The 20,349-nt window shown below is 43.3% G+C and overlaps 1 long non-coding RNA gene across 1 annotated transcript in view; it reads left to right on the top strand.

The window, feature by feature from the left end:
- Positions 1–372: 372 nt before the first annotated feature.
- Positions 373–20,349, top strand: part of LOC144615815 (uncharacterized) — a 40,087-nt gene continuing 20,110 nt past the window's right edge. The window contains exons 1-2 of the long non-coding RNA XR_013554427.2: positions 373–748; positions 16,651–16,750. This is a non-coding gene — a long non-coding RNA (uncharacterized LOC144615815). The remainder of the gene's footprint in view (positions 749–16,650; positions 16,751–20,349) is intronic.

The following is a 20,349-nucleotide window of genomic DNA, read 5'->3' as shown; positions in this document are numbered from 1 at the left end:
AGGATGGGACACATAAAGTGTAAAATAAAGTAAAAATATCAACTGGAGCCAGTAGATCTGGTAAGAAGTCACAGATCAGGATGGTCCAGGCAAGAGGTGAGGAGAGTCTGTGTTAAAGTGTTGGAGAAGTGGATAAAGTACACCAAAGATGGCTGATGGGGCTAAAACAAACTCTGGTCTCTAGCTCAGGGACCCCTCCTCCAGGTTCTTCTTCCTTTGTTTGCTGTGCTCGCAACCCCTCCCCCCGCCCCCCCCCCCCCACACAAATATGGAGGCTTATAACTATAAATTACCCTTCCTTCTCGCATTCAAGGCTCAGATCTTTGGAGAAAAGGTCTCCTCTGAGCCCGCCGGTGTAAAATAAATCTCCGATCCACCAAGATCTCCGAGTGGCGCTTGGTTTTTCCGTCAGCGTTCCATTCTGGTTCCGTAACAAATTTGATCCCCTGACCGGGAAACCCAACCTCACTGGCCCATTGTTACCACCAGTTTGGGAGAATGGTGAGGCGGTGACGGAATGAGGAATCACAAGGGAGAGTGCGTGCCCTGCCTGAATTTTGGCAGTCTCCTGCTTTGTCACCTCGGGCCAGCCCTGCTCTGCCATTCCCATTGGACTTGAGGAGACTTGGCAGGTGAGGACCTGGACCCGACATCGGAACTGGTAAGGTTGGGGCCCAATCTAGTCAGGCCCACTTGCAAGAGTGGAAGGGGAACCTGATCACTCCCCGAGATTTCAGAAGTCTCACAGGTAGGAATTCTGTGGGAGGAAATGTAATAACCTCTGGTGTGTATGTGAATGTGAATGTGCAACTCGGTCTAGCTTGCCTACTGAGTTCAATTCCGTGGCTCCACCGGCGGGAGCCCTTGGGGTTCCCAGGGGCCCACGGAGTCTGATTGGGCCCGTCTGCAATTCCATGATGGATGGTGCTCATCTGTGGCAATATCAGAGTGGTTTCTGATCATGGGTCACAGGGCTGGGACCTGTGGGGCTGAGCGTCACCTGGGTCCCTTCAGACACGGGCAGACGGGCAACTGGCTGGTCTCCTCATTGGAGGGGGCGCCCCTGTCCCTCTGTCTGTCTTTGTGACTCCACCTCATGGGAACATTGTGGGGTCGGGGCGGAGCAAGGAGACCCAAGCAAAGGTTTTAGCCACTTTATCCGGAGACTCACCCAGGGAGCCAAAGAAGCGACCCACCGCTCCCCTAGTGTTCTGCCTCCTCATGACTCATTAGGCTCCCTCCCCCTTTCCTGAGCTTGAAACTCTTCCCCATCTGTCTTGCCACTGCCGCTGCCATGGAGCTGCCGCGGCAGCCTCCCATCTCTCCTCCCCTTCTGGGCCAGAGAACCCTCCACCGCAAGGACCACCGGCCAGACTGCACCCTCAGCCAGGCTCAGGCACTCTCCAGATGCCAGTCCACGTCTGCTGGTATCAGGAGGCTCTCTGGGGGATCAGAGCAGGGGGCTGAGAAGGCCATAAATATGAACCTACTGCAAGGAGAAAGGACATTAAAAAGAATAAGTGTCCCAACAAGGCAAAGTCCCAAAACTCCAACCAAAATCAGGAGGAACCTCCAGAAGGAGACCTTACTGGTCTAGCCGAGATAGAACCAGACTAAAAGGGGACACTGACTCTCTCTCCCTGTTCCTCTGCTTAATAAATGTGAGGGATTATCCCTCATTTCCCAGGTGAACGGCTATAATTAGAACCAACTGTGGTTAGTCTACCTCAGGACAGGGACTTTAAGGAATATTCCCAAGCAGGTGCTGCTTCTGCCTTCCCCTCCCCCTCATGTTTCTGCACCACCTTGGGTGTGGTCCTACACCATCCTCAGTGTCTCAGGCACCATTGGCTCCTCCTCCCACCCTCCAAGTCAAGGAGCAAAGTGCACCCCCCTTGGACCACCCATTTCAGATATCTCCCCTGGTGCCCCAAATGAAAATTGACAATGGGGAAAATTGATTGACTTTTAGGTGGAGGCAGGTGACATATATTTGATGTTTAAACTAATTTAAGTTTATTGGACCTGTCTTTAAAGGTATCGGCAAAGGTCAAATAAGTTCATGTTAGCTCTGTTGCAATTTGTTAATGATAGTTAACTTTGCCTGTCTCAAAGTTTTCACGGGTAATTGTTAACTTTCAAGGTCTTGGTAACCTGAAACTTTCCAAATAGGATGGAATGCTAAAGCTTTGATTATTGAACATACGTTTGTGTTTTTAATTTATTGCTGAGAAATAAAGGCTATTCGGACCTATTGGAAAACATGCTTTGTACTTAATTGGTTCGTGAATTCACTATCTAAAAAATTATGATGTAAACACCTCTCAATTGGTTACTAAGTCCTCAACTGGAGACTAAGGTTTCCTAAGAGTTAAAATTCTGCTAAATTACTTAAGACTGATGAAAATAAAGAAAGCAACCCTGTATATAGGAAAATAGGAGATATATAAGAAAGATATAAGGAATGGAAATACAGTTTCGTTGAGGGTAGAAGAAAGTAATTTTGTCGTAAATGAGACTGGTTATTTGGAAAGAAATGGCTTTGGGACAAAATTTGGAAGCAAAAGAAAGTTGTAGAAGGTTGAGATAAATGGAGTTTTAAAAGTACACTGGTATAAGGTTGAAATTCTGCTTTTCTCTCTGCTCAAATGACAACGTTTTCTTGAACTGTGGATCTGCTCTTGATAAGACAATGCAAACAAAGGTTTATCCTCTGGGAAAATCAGAGTTTTAGGTCTCATCTCTATTAGGTCTTTGATTACTTAGTTAAAACTTCTCAATGTTAAAGGAGCTAGGTTTTGATAACAACTGTGTAATGCTATACATTCACCTTTGGGATCTTTTATTGCCACTTTGGTGGAATAAATAAAATTATAAGATTTGTAATGATCTGTAATCCTATTTAGGATGCACTTATGACTTCTGGGGTTTTAACAAACTTCTCAGGATTTAAATGGTAAATGAAGTCTTCTTGACCAATTAGGCCCTTTTATTTGGGATGCTGTTACTTGGAAAAGCACTGTCATACGATGGTAAACCTTAAGTTGTATTGCACAGGTAAATGCTGTAACTGCCCTAATATATGCAATTCCTAAAGTTTTAATGTTTTGATATAAGGTCATAACTTAATATTCTGATTACTTGAGATGTTATGTGTCACAGAAATAACCGAATTTTTTTGTCAATTGCATCATAATGAACTTTCATCAGATCTTTAACGATGTCTATTTCTGAGATTTTGTCATTTATAATTGTTCTTATTCTCTCACAAAATGTGTTTCTTGTTCAAGGAGATTTATAAAAAGGACTTTGGGTATAAATACAGGTATTCAACATCTTTAAGATTAATACTAAAATGGGTAAGAGTTTCCAGAACTAAAAAGCTGCATTCAAATTGAACAAGAATTAGGAACATGGGATTAAATGAACTGAGGTAGATGATAGTTTTGTGATTCTTGTTGAAAATATTGCTGGTTCTCTAATGTTTCCTCTTCCAGATTAAGGAAACTTTCTCTTAAGATATCTATGATATACAAAAATGTCATAAAGTATGCATTTGTATACTGAAGCATTTATCTTTTCTCTCTACATAACTCCCCTCAAATTCAAAACTCTCAATGAGTATTCTTTATTTCATGGCAATTACAATTGTTTGCATAAGTTCATTAAGAATCTGTTCATCTTGTAAAAGGTCACCATTGGAAATACTGGTTATTTTACCAAGGCTTTGACTGGAATGTCATATTTGAGGATGACATTCATAGACTCAGATATAACCAGACAGACTTAAGGAAATTAAGGTTCCTTAAGCCACTTAGGGTTAGCTTTATAAAACATGGAGCCATAATGTTGGCTTGGTGCCTTGCTTACAGAGTTCCAGCAGCCTCACCAGGTAAGTAAAGAAGGTCACTTCCTGGCAGGTGCAGGAACCTCAGGATATCTTGGGCACCTCATGAAGAGGAATTCACCCAATTCTACAGGTATTGCAGACCTGTCTGATGACAAGTATTTGGCTTGGCTTCTGGCCTGGAGAGGCTACTAAAATTTCAACCCAGAGATCCTTATAAAAGGTTCCAACAAAGCAAACTTTAAAAGATCCTCATGATCAATCATTATTCTTGCTGAACTTATGTAAATAATTAGGCCAGATTTGTTAAGACTGGATTTATTCTACAAATGCACTGGTCTCAATTTGGCTATCTCTGGAAAGGAGAGGAGTGGGGGGGGGCTTAGAGAGAACAACTATATTTCAACAATACACCATTATGGATGTTAAATTCTAGTTATGATTGCCTTTAAATGTTTGTTGTTTGCCTAAACTAGACAACTTGAAGTAAACTTCAGAAAATTGTCACAGTATTTCATGTATAGGCAATCTTATATGCTTGTTATTCTATGAGGATAATAATAAGACCCAATGGGCATACGGTTATTTAAACAACTGGAAAACAGGATGGATCTCTAAATATGCAAACCATATCTTCCCTAAACCTGATCTGACAGTTACCAGACACCCACCTCTTTCGAAGATTTGGAGATGGACTTTACAGATATACAACCAAATAGAGGACTCAGTTTTAGATATCACCCCATGGGTCCATTACTCCAGAGTTAAGAAAGCCAACAGAGGAACCCTCAACCTGGTGAAGTGATCCAGATCCAGTCAACCCACTTAAACGGACCCTCAAAAAGACACTGGCCCCTGAGATCTCCAGCCCTGCTCCAGCCACACCCTGGAAGCTGGCTGGCCTGCACATGGCAGAAGCTTGAGGAATCAACATGTGGACTGAGCCCAGGGGTTTGGATACAACTCTGCCAGCCCTTGCCCCTTATTGGTATCATAGTCTGATCTTAATTCTTACTGTTGGGCTGAGAGAGACTGCACCAACAACCTGGACATGGGACAAAAGATGCATGCTGGGTCTCACATACTTCCTCTGGATGGGAGGATTATTAAGTATTGCCTGTATATTATAACTTCTCTCACCCTCACAATTGCCACTTACGCACTTTGCCCCCAGGATTGTTATACGACAATAAGGGGGGTCAAGGGCGTCCAGCGCCTTCATCTCCCTCCACAAAGATTGCTACAAGGGAGAAACACCCACTCTCTGTCAGTCATCCAGTGCCCCAAGGACTAAGTATTGGACCACAGAGATAACCCAAAATATCAGGAACACATGTCACAACAAAGGCCTCCAGAAAGGGAAATGAGCTTGCTACACTTACCTTCCTCAATGGGGGATCTTGGACGGGGGAGGGATGCAAGACAGGGCCCTCCAAAACATTATAAAGGATACCCAGGACAGGGTAATACAAGCCATAAAGGCGACCACTCCCCCGGCAGCCTACCAGGGTTTGAACCTTTCAGCCCTCAATCAGATGCTTACCAATTCCCCACTCCAGCGTTGGGCCAACACTACTCTACAAGTCCTCATAAAATAGATAATCACACCCAAACCTGCTGGATGTGCTTGCCCCTTAGCTGGAGGGCTTACTTAGCCACTCCTATCCCTTTGACCTGGGAAGCTCCTGAAAATCTCAAAACCAACACCTCTGTCTTAATTGGACTCCTGGCCACTGGGATCCGTCTCACAAATGCTGACAATCTAATCTGTACAGTCCCTGAAGGTATGAATAGTACCTCTATACGGAAGAAATATAACCTTAAAGAGAAATACAACCCTATGTTCAACCCCTGGTGTGTTCTGTGTTCTAATTTGGCCTACCGATGCTTAGAGGCCAACTGGACTCAGATATGTTATCCTGTTTTCCTAACCCCAGAGATATCCGTGTACAATGAAGATCAGCTCCTAACAGCCTCTAGCCACAAGTCCCAGGCTAAACGGGCAATCCTGCTATCCATTCTGATAGGAGCAGGAATTGCGACAGGAATAGGAACTGGAATAGGGGGCATAGGTTCATCCATAGGACTATGCCACAGACTATCTCAAGAGCTAAATGAAGACATGGAACAAGGGGCAGATTCTCTGGTAACCTTACAAAGCCAAATAAACTCTCTGGTGGCAGTGACCCTCCAAAATAGGCGAGCCCTTGACCTCCTCACTTCAGAAAAAGAGGGACTTCATCTTTCTGGGGGAGGAATGTTGCTATTTCGTAAACCTGTCAGGAATAGTTACAACTAAGGTTAAGGAACTCAAGGAAAGAATTCAACATAGACAACAGGAAAGTATCAATCAATGGAAAGGATGGGATCTCACAGATTGGGCATCCTGGCTTCCTGCCCTGGTGGGGCCCCTCCTCTCCATAATTTTACTTGTATCCATTGGCCCCTGTATACTGAATGCCGTGGTACATTTTACTGAAAACACTGTTGCTTGCCAAACTACTGCACATATCTTAGCCTTTCGAGTGTACTAACCTGTAAAACTGAAAGGTGATGCCTACTCAAAGTTTTTTTTTAAAAGGCATCAAAGGGGCGGCGCCTGGGTGGCTCAGTCGGTTAAGCATCCGACTTCGGCTCAGGTCATGATCTTGTGGTCTGCGAGTTCGAGCCCCGCGTCAGGCTCTGTGCTGACAGCTCAGAGCCTGGAGCCTGTTTCAGATTCTGTGTCTCCCTCTCTCTCTGACCCTCCCCTGTTCATGCTGTCTCTCCCTGTCTCAAAAATAAAATAAACATTAAAAAAAAAATTAAAAATAAATAAATAAATAAATAAAAGGCATCAAAGTGGGGACTGTTGGAGAAGTGGATAAAGTACACCAAAGATGGCTGATGGGGCTAAAACAAACTCTGGTCTCTAGCTTAGAGACCCCTCCTCTGGGTTCTTCTTTGTTTGCTGCATGTGTGAACCACCCCCCCCCCCCCCACACACACACACACAAATATGGAGGCTGATAACTATAAATTACCTTTCCCGCTCGCATTCAGGGCTCAGATCTTTGGAGAAATGGTCTCCTCTGAGCCCGCCAGTGTTAAATAAACCTCGGATCCACCAAGATCTCTGAGTGCCACTTGGTTTTTCCATCAGCATTCCAGCCTGGTTCCATAACAAAAGTAGCATCTTGGAGGTGGGTGTGGGGGATACAGATAAGGTTGTGGGCACAAGAGCTCTGGTGGAAGAATCTAGGTTTGGCAGCTGATAGAACTATTTGGCAAACACAAGAGAAGAGCCACAAAGACTGCCAAGGCTTCAAATCTCAGTGCCTAGGGAGATGATGGGGAAACTCAAACCGATCTTGTTATTTATGGAGGCAGAAATTTATACCAATGCCAGTGAGAAATTAACTGTGTCTAGGGGGTTGACTCATCATGAAGGAACAAGTAGTATTTCTTCTTCCACCTCTTGGGACGGCAAACAGGGCTTTGTTTCCTGGAAGGCTAGGCTTCCTTGCCCCAGGGGAGGGGGAAGTGACCTTTGTTTTTTCAAGTCTGATCTACTGAGTCTGTCAGGTGACCTAGATGAGTAAAGAGCCCAAGTATAAAAACAGTTTGTGGTTCAGTGGGAACCTTGGGGGCATGGCCAGATTTTCTGATCTTTCAGTGAAATCTTTTGGTCTTAAAAAGGAAAAAGAGAGGAAAGCAATTTCTTTTGGAAGAAAGGGATGTTATACTTCTTTTTCTATATTTGGAGTTCTCAAAAGGGTACATTGTCTCCATCTTCTTTTAAGCTACAGCACACAAGAAAAGGAACCGCAAATTTACTTTGCCTAAATTAAATGGCATATATGCAACACAGAATTATATGTGTGAATACACAGACATTTTGAATATTAAACATTTCTGATTATTGTATTGTGAACCCAGAGAGTTTATGTATTTCACCTAGGTGATAGAAAAAAATGTATGGAATGCCCCTCATCTTTGTGCTAATCAAGAATGCTAATTGAATTTATCAGGTATGGGGAAAAGGAGACCTGAACACACTTAAATTCTTCCTTTTTCTTCATGCTGATTTTAAATATGACAGCCATCTTATTATCCATAGATGGGTAGTTTACTTGGTAGAAGGCCTAAATTGAATTTCAATCTTTGACATAATCATATGACATAAGCATAAATGTGCAAAAATTTGTATCTATTATGATTCCATCTGTAATCTCAGAAACTATGAAGATTATTTCTCATTGGCTCTACCGTTTCCTGGTTTGGAGTACAAATATAGGAACCAAGATGTATTTGTCTGATGCCTTGATCTCCTTTGATTTCCATAAAAGCAACAGTAAATGAACACTTCTGTAAGTGTTTTTTACACACTCAGAAGTTACAACCCAACTGTTATTGGTGATACATTTATCCCCCAAAAGTCAAGGACTCAAGAAAAGCCAAATCAGGAGCAACCACCAAAAACTAAACTACCACACTCCCAAATAAGCTCCTTCAATGGGCAATCCCCTGGCAGGCTGCCTTATTAGCAAGCCCAGTCTTGTGATTAGCCCCACTTCACCCACTCCTGGCCAGGTTTTTTTTTTTCCCCCTTCCCTATGGGACAGGACTGCTTTGGTGCCAGCAGTACTCAAGGTCACACCCACTGGTTATGACAATAGTCATGACTTAAGGCAGATGAGGTCTGCTGCTTTCATGCATAAATGTACTCCCTGTTGGCATAACAACCACTTAAATTGATACAATGCTTCTAGGAGACCAATCTGTAACATGTTTCAAGAGCCTTGCTTGTCTCTATCCTTTGATCCAGTAATTCCACTTAAGAAAATAATCCTAAATTTTGGCAAAGCTCACTAAAGCAGTCAACAGCTCCGCAAATACGTCCTGTACTGAGTACTATACATCATAAACCAGGATAGGCGTTGGAAATAATAAAATCATGCCTTGACCTTGGGGATTTAACAGTTGACTTGAAATGTATTTTTATCATTTACTGAATGCCTACCATGTGCCAGGGACTCTACTGGCATTTTTATGTTTTCTCAATCATTAAAACATGTAAAGTAAAGTAATACCACCCACATCTCACATTTTGTGATTAAGTAACTTCCCTAAGTCATGCAGCTAAATATCTTTTCTGAAATTCAAACCTACATCTAGAGATCTCCAAACTTTGTGCTTTACCCACCACACCTTGCTGCATTATAATTTAAAATGACAGTAACAACAATCAACATATCAATAACTACCAAAGGTAAACAATCAAGAGATAAGTAAATAAATTAGTATCAATAGATTGGATGTGCAGCCACTAAAAGTGATGCCTATGACAGTTTGTCACAACACAGAAAAATGCTTGCATGTAAACATAAGAATAAAAGCAGGATGTGAATTTCTACATGCAGAATGATCTAAAGTATGCTTAAAATAGATGCACACACACGTGTTCGCTCTCTCTCTCTCTCTCTCTCTCTCTCTCACACACACACACACACACACACACACACACAGAGGAAGGAAACACACCAGTTTTTTCTTTTAATAGGCAAACTATACCTTCACTTCAATAGTACCGAATTAAGAGGAATTATAAGGGGAAAAGCTGTGCTTCCATGTGTAATCCAGATAAAGCAGCCCACCCAAGCCTACAGAATTCACTTTTTAAACAGGGCACTGGATTCGGGGCACCTGGGTGGCTCAGTTGGTTGAGCGACCGACTTCGACTCAGGTCATGATCTCACAGCTTGTGAGTTCGAGCCCCACATCAGGCTCTGTGCTGACAGCTCAGAGCCCGGACCCTGTTTTGGATTCTGTGCCTTCCTCTCTCTCTGCCCTAACCCACTTGCATTCTGTCTCTCTCTTCAAAAATAAATAATATTAAAAAAAAAAATTTAAACAGGGCACTAGATCCTCTCTTTTCTAACGGCCATGCAAAATTTCCTCACCCTCCTCTCCTCTTCCCTTTACCTGACCTGATAGGGTTCTTCATAGAAATAGAATCAATAGATGTATAGAGAGATATATAGATTTATTTTAAGGAAATGGGTCATGCAGTTGTGGGGGCTGGCAAGTCTGGATCCTGCAGAGCCAGCTGCAGGCTTGAGACCCAGGAAAGAGATGATGTTTGCAGTCTTGAGTGAAAGGCAGTCAGGAAGCAGCAATTCTTTCTCTTGTGGGATCTCATTTCCTTTTCAGGCCTTCAACTGATTAGATAATGTCCACTCCCATTATGAAGGGCAATCTGCTCTACTCAAAGTCTACTGACTTAAATGTTAATCACATCTAAAAGATATTCACAGCAACATCTAAACATATTTGACTAGAGGACTAGACTCCAGTCAACCAAGCTGACACATAAAGCTAACCATCATATAATCCTTCCCCAATCTACACAGAAAAAAAAAAGAGAGAGGAGAGAGAATTTGTATTTCAGAGCCTGTAATGCATATTAGTAAAGGCCCCAGCCCCTAGCAATAGACATTATGAGATGTGAATATCATCTTGCTATACATTTATTGGATCATAACAAATTGAATTTGTAGCTCCTCAAGATTTACAAAATATGTTCATGGATACATCTTGTGTGATCTTCACAACAATCCATTACCGTAGTCCTCATATGGCCAGAATTAAGGCCAGAGAATTATTTTCACATGTCCAAGACTGTAGAGTTAATAGATAACAGAGCCAAGAAGTCGGGTCTTCTGAAATCAAGTTCCTTGCATCAAATATATACCACAGACAGAAGTCCCACAGGTCCTCAAGGATAGCAGCTCTTTAACTTAATTCAATTTCCCAATTAATCTACATTGAAAACACATAAAGATTAAGTTACCTGGTTTATTGCCCAAGATGGAAATATAAAGCTATGTGACAAACAATTTTACGAGAGGGAACAGGAAGACTTGCATGTTTACAGATGATGAAGCAGGAAGTAGAGTTCCCACCTATTCTCACAGCAGCATCCTTGCTCTATCACAGGAGCCCTAGTTCATGACTATGATCAAGATCTTCTAACCCCAGGGGCGCCAGTCGGTTAAGCGTCAGACTTCAGGTCATGATTTCACAGTTCGTGGGTTCAAGCCCCATGTCAGGCTCTGTGCTGACAGCTCAGAGCCTGGGACCTGCTTCCGATTCTGTGTCTCCCTCTCTCTCTGCCCCTCCCCCACTTGCACTCTGTCTCTGTCTCTCAAAAATAAATAAACGTTAAAAAAAAATTTTTTTTTTTTAAAGAAATAGCTTCTAACCCCTCTCCTTACTTCCTTCAACCACTGTGTAGCCCCTCAGGGTAGGGTCCTTAACATGGGTCCATTTTAGTAGCATGATCCACGTATGCTCCTGTATATATACTTTTCTTGGGTGAGGGTCCATAGTTTTCCTCACAGTGTTTGGGAAGCAAAGCAGGTAAGTAATGACTACTTGGATTTGGTGAAAGTGAGAAAGAAAAGAATCTTCTGAAAGCAGAGGAACAGAGACAGAGGGAGGAACTGGGAAGAGGAGAGACAGCTAAAAAGGTGGAGTTATGCAACATTGGCACCACCTATCAGGAAGGGATCCTCATTAGGCAATATTGTTTTAAGGAGAAGCTTATCTGGTTGCCCATCCTCTGGCCAGAGGACAGCATAAGAATAAGGTTATCTTTGGGGTTCTTTTATCTCAGGATACCTCAAAGAGAACAAACAGGTTCAGAAGAACTGAATTCATAGCACATTACTTATCACTAATTTAAGCAGCAGTATGAATACTAAAACCCAGCACTACAATAGCCCATCTAGCATTAAAATACCCACCCCATCCGGGACGGCACTGTTAAACCCTACACTCTGGGCAGGAAATTCTCTGCTTTGGTACTGAAATCACAGAACCCGGAATGTGTCTTTTCTGCTTTTCCAGTTCTTTCTGGTCACATAACATTTTTATAAACCCAGCCACTTTCTCACATTATCTGCATTAAGGGACCTATCAATTGCATATCTTTCTCTTTGTCTGGATTGCTTAAAATTCAGTGTTTCAACAACAGAGATGTTCTACAGTATCAAGGGCATGTTAGTGCTTTAGCTATTTCTGGTTTGAGTTGTCATTTCCTAAATCTGTAAAATGCAGAAGCACTTGAGGTACAAGTCTCCCCCAGGGCAAAGTGCCTTCTGCTGGCCCCTGCTCCTCCGCCAAGTCCTGTGGTCCTGCTGCCAATGGGTCTTATTCCAGGTATGTGGTAAAAAGATGCCTCCTGGGACACCAGAGCTTGGACTATTTTCCCCTACCGTCATCAGTGACTGGGGAGGGGCAACTGCCTGAACCCTCTCCCTCTTCCCTGCCCTGAGAAGCTGTCTGGATGCTTCAGGGATTGTCAAAGTTGAGAAAGGCTGACTTTTTACAAACAGCAAATGTTTTCTAAAGAGAGATTTTTCTCAGTTCTTGGTGGATTTGAATATATAAATATGGATCTGGAGCTGCCTTGTGGGGAGAGTGGGGCATGGGTGGAGAGAGTTTAGTTCCTCTGCCAGGAAAAGTCTAGGTGCTAAGAATGAGAGATGCAAAAGGGCCACAGAGATACCCTTAAAAAAGAAAAAAAGAAGAGCAAATGGGGCCCCTGTGTGGCTCAGTTGGTTGAGTGTCCAACTCTTGATTTCAGCTCAGGTCCTGATCTCTCAGTCCCTGAGATTAGGCCCCGAGCCAGGCTTAGTGCTGACCACACGGAGACTGCTTGGGATTCTATCTCTCCTCCTGCCCTTATGCGCGCTTTCGCTCTCTCTCTCTCTCTCTCTCTCTCTCAAAATAAATAAATAAACTTAAGAATAAATAAACTTAAAAAAAAAAAAAAGAAATACCCTGAAATGTCCCTCACATACAGCGATCTAAGACATTTTAAGAACATGGAAGACTAGTATTCCATTTAATAGTATTTGTGTTATTAAAAAATAGTATTCGTAGGCTTGCTTGGGTGGCTCAGTTGGTTAAGTGACTCTTGATTTCTGCTCAGGTCATGAGCTCACAAGCTGAACATCGAGCCTGCTTAAGATTGTCTCTCTCTCGGGGTGCCTGGATGGCTCAGTCGATTGAGCGTCTGAGTTCGGCTCAGATCATGATCTCACGGTTTGTGGGTTTGAGCCCCGCATCGGGTTCTGTGCGAACAGCTCAGAGCCTGATGCCTGTTTCAGATTCTGTGTCTCCCTCTCTTGTGCTCTGTCTCTCTTTGTCTCAAAAATAAACAAAAAAAAAATTTTAAGGTTGTCTCTCTCTCTCCCTCTGCTCCTTCCCCAGCTCAAACTCTCTCTCTCTCTAAATAAAAAAAATTTAAAAAAATGAGTTTGTGTTAGTATAGTACGACCCCACCTTCTCTCCCCAAACATGCACACTCACCTCTGTTTCCAGCAAACACTTGACAGCCTGACTGAATATGGAAATCAAGGAAGTGGCTGATTTCCTTCTCTGAGGGAAGGGTGTTGCAGAGGAAGAAGATATTGTCCATAAACTGCACTGATTCAAAAGAAGCAGAAGCTGGAGCTAAAAGTGACAAGGAATGAAGCCATCTTTCCCTCCCTGTCCACCTGGAAATTCCCCCAAATCATCTTGACCGCTGTTGAGTTCCGTGAAATGTGGGAAAGGCATTTGAGCCTATTCTACGCGGCAAGGAGACTGCAGCCAATGGTTCCAAAAAAACCTTCTCCAGGCCTGACCTTGAAGCCAATTGCCTACTCAATCTGTCCTCTTAGATGTCTAACAGATAACTCCAGCTTAAAATGACCTAAAACCAAACCTGACTCCATCTCCAAGTGCATTCTTCCCTTAATCTTCCTTATCTCGGTTATCAGCCCCATATCCACTCAGTAGCTCAGGCCCCAAACTGCAAGTCAGCTTTGGATTCTCTACCTCGTCCCCCACAGCTAAGCCACCAGCAGGCCCCGTCAGCCCCACCTCCAAGACATATCCTAAGTCTGAACATTTGGAAAGAAGACTTCCACTTCCTCCTTTTGATCTGAAACTTTCTAATTGATGAAGTTCTTCTTTCCACTTATCTCTTAACTCGGTAAAAGATCCTAGGGGCAAAGCATCCCCTCAAGCACTGACTGCCCTGAGCCAGCAAGACCCCACCTGTGATTGACTCCAAGACAAAGATCCTCCTGACCTTTACTGCCCTCCTGCACACACCCACTGACCTTTGTCCCACATTTTCCTTCCAGAAACCTGGAAGTATTTTCAGGACTTTGGAGACAGTCCTCAAGATGCTAGCTCCCACTGTCTTCCTGGTGTTGGCTACTGTTTCCACTGATCCCACCTAAGTATCAGCCACCGTTTCCCAACTGAATTAACACAATCCTGCCTCTAATCTGGTGCCAGTGCCCTTTTTACTACATAGCAATAGCAGCCAGATAAGACTGCGTTTGTCCAAGTCAGAACCTATGACCCTACCCTTTAAAATCATCCGTAGCTTCCCAGTGCAATTCAGACTCCTCCCCATGGCCTAAGGGGCCCCACGTGACCTAGCCCTGCTCACCTCCCTGACCTCATTTCCTTCTCTTTCTGAACTCTTGGGATGTCATGTACACTGGCCCCTTTTTACACACACACATGACACACGCACACACACATGATGTTCCTTCTCGCTTCAGAGCCTTTGTACTTGCTACTCTACTTTTTTCTTTTTCTTTAATGCTTATTTTTTGAGAGAGAGAGAGCACACTAGGGAGGGGCAGAGAGAGAGAAATCCCAAGCAGGATCCACCCCGCTGTCTGCACAGAGCCCAATGCAGGGCTCAAACTCACAAACTGTGAGATCATGACCCAAGCTGAAATCAAGAGTCGGGAACCTGACCCACTGAGCAGCCCAGGCACCCCTGTACTTGCTACTCTTCTGCCTAGAGTGTGTTCCCCTAAATTTCTGCCAAGCTGCTGCCATCTCCAAACTTCTGCCCCCAGTCACTCTCTACCTTTACTTTGTTTTATTCCTAACAACTCTTATTGTTTGATTACACAGTTTTCATCTTTCTCTCCACATTAGAATATGAGCTCCATGAAGGGAGAAACTCTTACCTTCTGCTCCTACAACACTACCTGGCACAGAATAGTACTCAGTAAAGCCTGTGGAATGAATGCATCTGAGTCTCCCTTGTTTCCTGCTTTCTCTCTGCCCCAGACCAGCCTGAACTACAGCATCTGGTTAAAGTTTTGTCATTTGGCGGTTCCTCTAAGTCGGGTAAAATGGGCACAGTTTCATGTGGATGCCCTGCGGCTCCCGGAGGCAAAGCAAGGTCCTCACTAGGGCTGGCCAAAGCCCTGGGGAAATTCACACAAGAGGGAAGTTTCATTCTTTCCAAGTATCCAGTTTTGAACCTTTTCAAAACCTCACAGAAAATTCCTGCTCCTGCCATTTTCTTTTCTCTTCAGACCTTTTCCCAAAGGGTAAAACATTTTTGTTTGACCCTTAGTCACTAATCACTATTAATGACTACAAAGTTTATTTTTTCAGTTATCAATGCAATGTTGCTTACTGAGTCTGAGAACTGACATAAATAAATGAGTGTGTGTGTGTTGAACAGCAGATGATGAGGGCCTTGCCTTATTCTGACTGATCTAATAGCTTGTGATGCATTTCAAGAGCCTGCTAATTGCCATAATAACTCTTATAGTAAAAGAATGTTGCACATGTTTTTTACATGACACAGAATTCATATGTGTTCTTAGTAAATACCTGTAAATGCTTATTCAATAGATTCTGCAGTTGAAGTGCTCACAAGTACAAGTGAAACGCCATTGAACTCAAAATGGCAAAAAGCATGTGTCCGTGTTTGTTGTTTTATTTACACATACACACAAACCTTGAATAAATGAACCAGTAACATCCTTGGGCCCCAAGAGACTGTTCTTCATTCTCCTGATATGCCAGGAAGGTGTTTATTATAGTTGAGGGAAGTCCTGGCTCTCATAACCCCAAAGTTATGTCCCTGCTCAGCTTAGAGGTGCCGTTTCTCCTGGAGCAAGCCCCAACTCATTTCCCACATCTCCCCTGAGATCTGGGGCGTGCCAGAACACCCACAGCTCTCCCCCACCCAGACCAGGAGAATTAGGAGAGAGTCAAAGATGAAGAAGGGAAGGAAAGAAAGATAAATTGGTAAGAAGAAAAAGATAAAAGTTGAGCACCTGGGTGGCTCAGTCGGTTAAGCATGTGATTTCAGCTCAGGTCATGATCTTGTGGTTTGTGAGTTTGAGCCTCACCTCCGGCTCTGCACTGACAGCTCAGAGCCTGGAGCCTGCTTCAGATTCTGTGTCTCCCTCTCTCTCTGCCCCTATGCCCTGCTTGCTCTCGCGCTCTCTCTCTCTCTCTCTCTCAAAAATAAATAAATAAATAAATAAATAAATAAATAAATAAAACATTTGAAAATTAAAAAAAAAAAAAAAAGGAAGAAGAAAAGGGTAAATGTGGCCAATTCTTCCTTTTCCTGATTCCAGCCAGAGAAAGACAGTCTGAGGGCTCTTCAACCTAACTCTCCTTTAAGATCTGTCAAGGAAAAAATGTATTTCATTTAGATATGTGTCTGTGGTCTGCATGGTTTGTTTTGTCTAAGGAGAAAAAGAATTGGGGTAGCAATCATAAAGGAAAAAAATTCTTGCTTTTAATTTTTTTTAAGGAATATAAGAGGGAAATGGAAATACCATAAAAGAGTCCATTCTCCTGCAATCACTAAAATCCTACACACATGTGTCTGGGTAGCAGAGGAGATGGAGTCACAATGGATGGAGTTATAATCTCTCTGTCTGTCTGTCTGTCTGTCTCTCTCATTCTCTCTCTCTCTCTCCCTGCTGTGTAAGGACACAGCCAGAAGAAAGGCATCTGCAAGCCGGAAAGAGCGCTTTCAGGAGGAACCAAATCAACAGCACCTTGATCTTGGACCTCCCAGCTTTCAGAATGGTAAGAAAAAAGGTCTGTTGTTTAAGCCATCCAGTTTATGGTATTTTGTTATGGCAACCTGAGCTAACAAAGACAGTGTTTTATGTGAATTCATTCAGCAGAGATTTACTGAGCATGTGCAGGTACTGCTCCAGGGCTGTGGAAGAAAGCATGGGTAAAGTGGATGAGTGAGATTCTACCTTCATGGTGGGACTTTGACTCTAACAGGAAGATTAGCCACAGACAATAAGCAAGTAAACAAACAAGTGCATTCTAATTTTTTTTAATGTTTATTATTGAGAAACAGAGAGAGACAGAGCATGAGCATGGGAGAGCCAGAGAGAAGGGGAGACACAGAATCCGAAGCAGGCTCCAGGCTGTCAGCACAGAGCCTGACACAGGGCTCGAACTCACAAACTGCGAGATCATGACCTGAGCCGAAGTCGGACGCTTAACCGACTGAGCCATCCAGGTGCCCCACAAACACATACATTTTAGATTAGAAGAGCCATGAGGAAACACAACAGGGAATGCAATGCAGAGTGATAGGAAGGGCCACTTTAGATCTGGTGGTCAGAGAAGGCTTTCTGGGGAGGGAACATTTGAGCCAAAGGATAAAGAAGAGCCAACTAAGAGAAAACTTGGTGGAATAACATCCCAAGTACAGGATCATGGTGTTAGTTTGTGCCTGTGTAAGACCTGACAGTTACCTGTGAGTTGGTGCAGGCAGGGAATGAATAGACTTAAGACAGACTTCAGTATTAATACCCAGAAATTGAAGTAAGAGATACATGGCAAGAAAATTCAGGGGTGCCTAGGTGGCTCAGACAGGTAAGCTTCCAAATCTTGATCTGAACTCAGGTCTTAATCTCTGGGTTGTGAGTCCAAGCCCCACATTCCCCACATTGGTCTCCACACTGGGTGTATAGCTTACTTTAAAAAAATGGTTTCATGGGGCACCTGGATGGCCCAGTAGGTTGAGTGTCCAACTCTTGATTTTGGCTCAGGGCATGATCCCAGGGTCGTGGGATGAAGCCGCAGGTCAGACTCCACACTGAGTGTGTAGCCTGCTTGGGATTCTCTTTTTCTCTCTCTCCCTTTGCCCCTCTCCCCTGCTCATACTTTCTCTCTCGAAAAGAAAAGAAAAGAAAAGAAAAGAAAAGAAAAGAAAAGAAAAGGAAAGGAAAGGAAAGAAAAGAAAAAGAAAAAGAAAAAGAAAAAAAGAAAAAGAAAAGCATCAGATTTTAAATACCAATGAAAGAACAATGGTCTCAGAATGACCCTCTACTCCACACAAGGCATCCTCTGAATTTTCTTTTTTTCTTTTTTTAAACATTTTTTTAAGTTTATTTATTTATTTTGAGAGAGAGAGAGAGAGAGAGAGAGAGAGAGCGAGCATGCAAGAGAGAGTAGAGGAGGGGCAGAAAGACAGGGAGGCATTACATTTAGGCCCTTTTCTTAACCTGACCACAGGCTCCTGTCTGAGCTCCACACTAGCGCTCCTAGGATCAACCACACCCCTGCTCATTCCTTCATGCAGGCCACTGGGTTATGGTTTCTCATGCTTCCATTCTGTGACAGTCATGTTTCTAGGCCCTGCAATACAGAAACTGCTAAGAAAAGGCTCCCTACAGTCAAGGAGTGTGGTGACATTACAGTGACAAGCACTGTAAACAGATAACTGCAGAGGAGGGAAGTGGATGCTAGATGCTAACTTGGGCATGGGCAAATTGCAAAGGGGGAGTCTGGACCAAAGCCCTGCATGGTGGCTGTGGTACTTAAGGGAAATTACACAAGGGACATGGTATCTTACCATGTCTTAAAGATAGAAAAAAGTTCGCCAAGCAGACAAGGGGCCGAGGGAAGGCCTAGACAGAGGGCACTTCATGCACAGAGTAAGTCAAGGCCACTGAGAAATATAATATGGAAGTATTTGCAAAACATGAATATGAACTAGAATGCGACCAAACAAGGATAGGGGCACCTGGGTGGCTCGGTTGGTTAAGCGTTGACTCTTAAGATCCGCTCAGGTCATGAGATCAAGCCCCAAGCTGACTCTGTGCTGATAGCGCAGAACCTGCTTAGGATTCTCTCTCTTCTCCCTCCTCTCTCTCTGCCTCTCCCCATGCATGTGTTCTCTCTCTCTCTCTCTCTCTCTCAAAATAAATAGACATTAAAAAAAAAAAACAAAACTACAGGACAGTGTTTTTAAACTGTTGGTCTGAAATCAACTTAGTGAGTCCCTGACTATCATTACTTTAAAGTGAAATAGAACATGTGAGAAAACTTGGCTGTGGACATTTTGTCTGTTACTGCATATATAAATATTTGCATGTCCTGGTTTGCAATGTAAACTATTTCTTGCTGGAAATCACCTTTAAATAAGCATTTTAAAACACTGCTCTGTCAGGTTTTACAAGGATATGTAGCAGGGATATGTATTCAAACAGTATTTCTCAAATTTCCCTGAGGATAATACCAGTTCAGAGTCCTTGTTAGAAAAACAGGTTCCTGGGCCCCAACCTAGACTCATAGAATCAGAATGTCCAGGGGAAGCCTGGTAGTCTGTATTTTAATGGGCATCCCATATATTTATTATGAGGGAAACTTAGGAACACTGATACTCTGACAGCAGACTAGAAAATAGGTTGGAACGAGAAGACCCCGGAGGTGGAAGACAGCTACTGGTATCTGAGAGATGGTAAGGCAAGGGAAAAGGAGGAGGTGGTGACTGCTGAGACCTCTAGAAGGTGGGCTGTCAGATGTGGAGGTGTGGGTCTCCAAGGTCTGTCTCTTGGATGCCTGCATAGATAGTCACAATAGGAGAAAAAAGTAGGTTTCAGGGAAAAATAATGAGTAGAGTTTTGGGACATGGTGAATTTGCAGTGAAATCCGTAATGAAGTGTAGGCATTAGGACATACAGCACTGGAGCTCAGGGTAGGGGTCGAGGGTGAAGATAAGAATTTCTGAGTCACTACCACGTGGGTTGAAACATGAAAAATAAAATTCCCAGGGAAGCAGGTGGGGTCTGCCCGGCCAAAGATGACAGGTGGAGGGCTTGCGGCACTCCCTACTCTTGCTCATTGCTTCCATCTCGCATCATTGCCCTCCATGAGAGAGCCCTTCACTCAGTCCCCTTCTCTGCCTAACACAACCTCACAAGCTATCTGTCCTACTCTCACCCCCAGATGGAACTAACCCCAGCACTGAGCTACAGTATCTCGTTTTCTGACAGCACAGAGTCCGATGCAGGGCTTGAACCCACGAACCGTGAGATGGTGACCTGAGCTGAGGTTGGACGCTTAACTGACTGAGCCACCCGGGTGCCCCATTTCTGATTAGGGTTAGTGGTGTCCCATTTTCTTTTTTCTCCTGTTAGAGGTAGAAACATTTCTGGATTTCCAGCACCTAGCACAGAGTAGATGCCTAATAAATGTTTGTGACATCGTGGTGAAGATTTAGTGGTAATTCATCAAGTTGAACTTAAAATTCTAGCATTTAAATGGTAAATGAATCTATTCAAACAAGAGCTACCAAGCTATTATAAATTATTGCTGATGATATTTTTTTGACACAGTACCATCTGGTTTTTATCTTCCTATTTCTAGCTCAAGGTTCT

Source organism: Panthera onca, chromosome A3 (genome assembly GCF_046562875.1).
Source record: "Panthera onca isolate mPanOnc1 chromosome A3, mPanOnc1 haplotype 2, whole genome shotgun sequence".
In the NCBI taxonomy this organism is placed as follows: domain Eukaryota; kingdom Metazoa; phylum Chordata; class Mammalia; order Carnivora; family Felidae; genus Panthera; species Panthera onca.
Note: the sequence above shows the minus strand (reverse complement) of the source record. Positions and strands in the feature narration are given on the sequence as shown.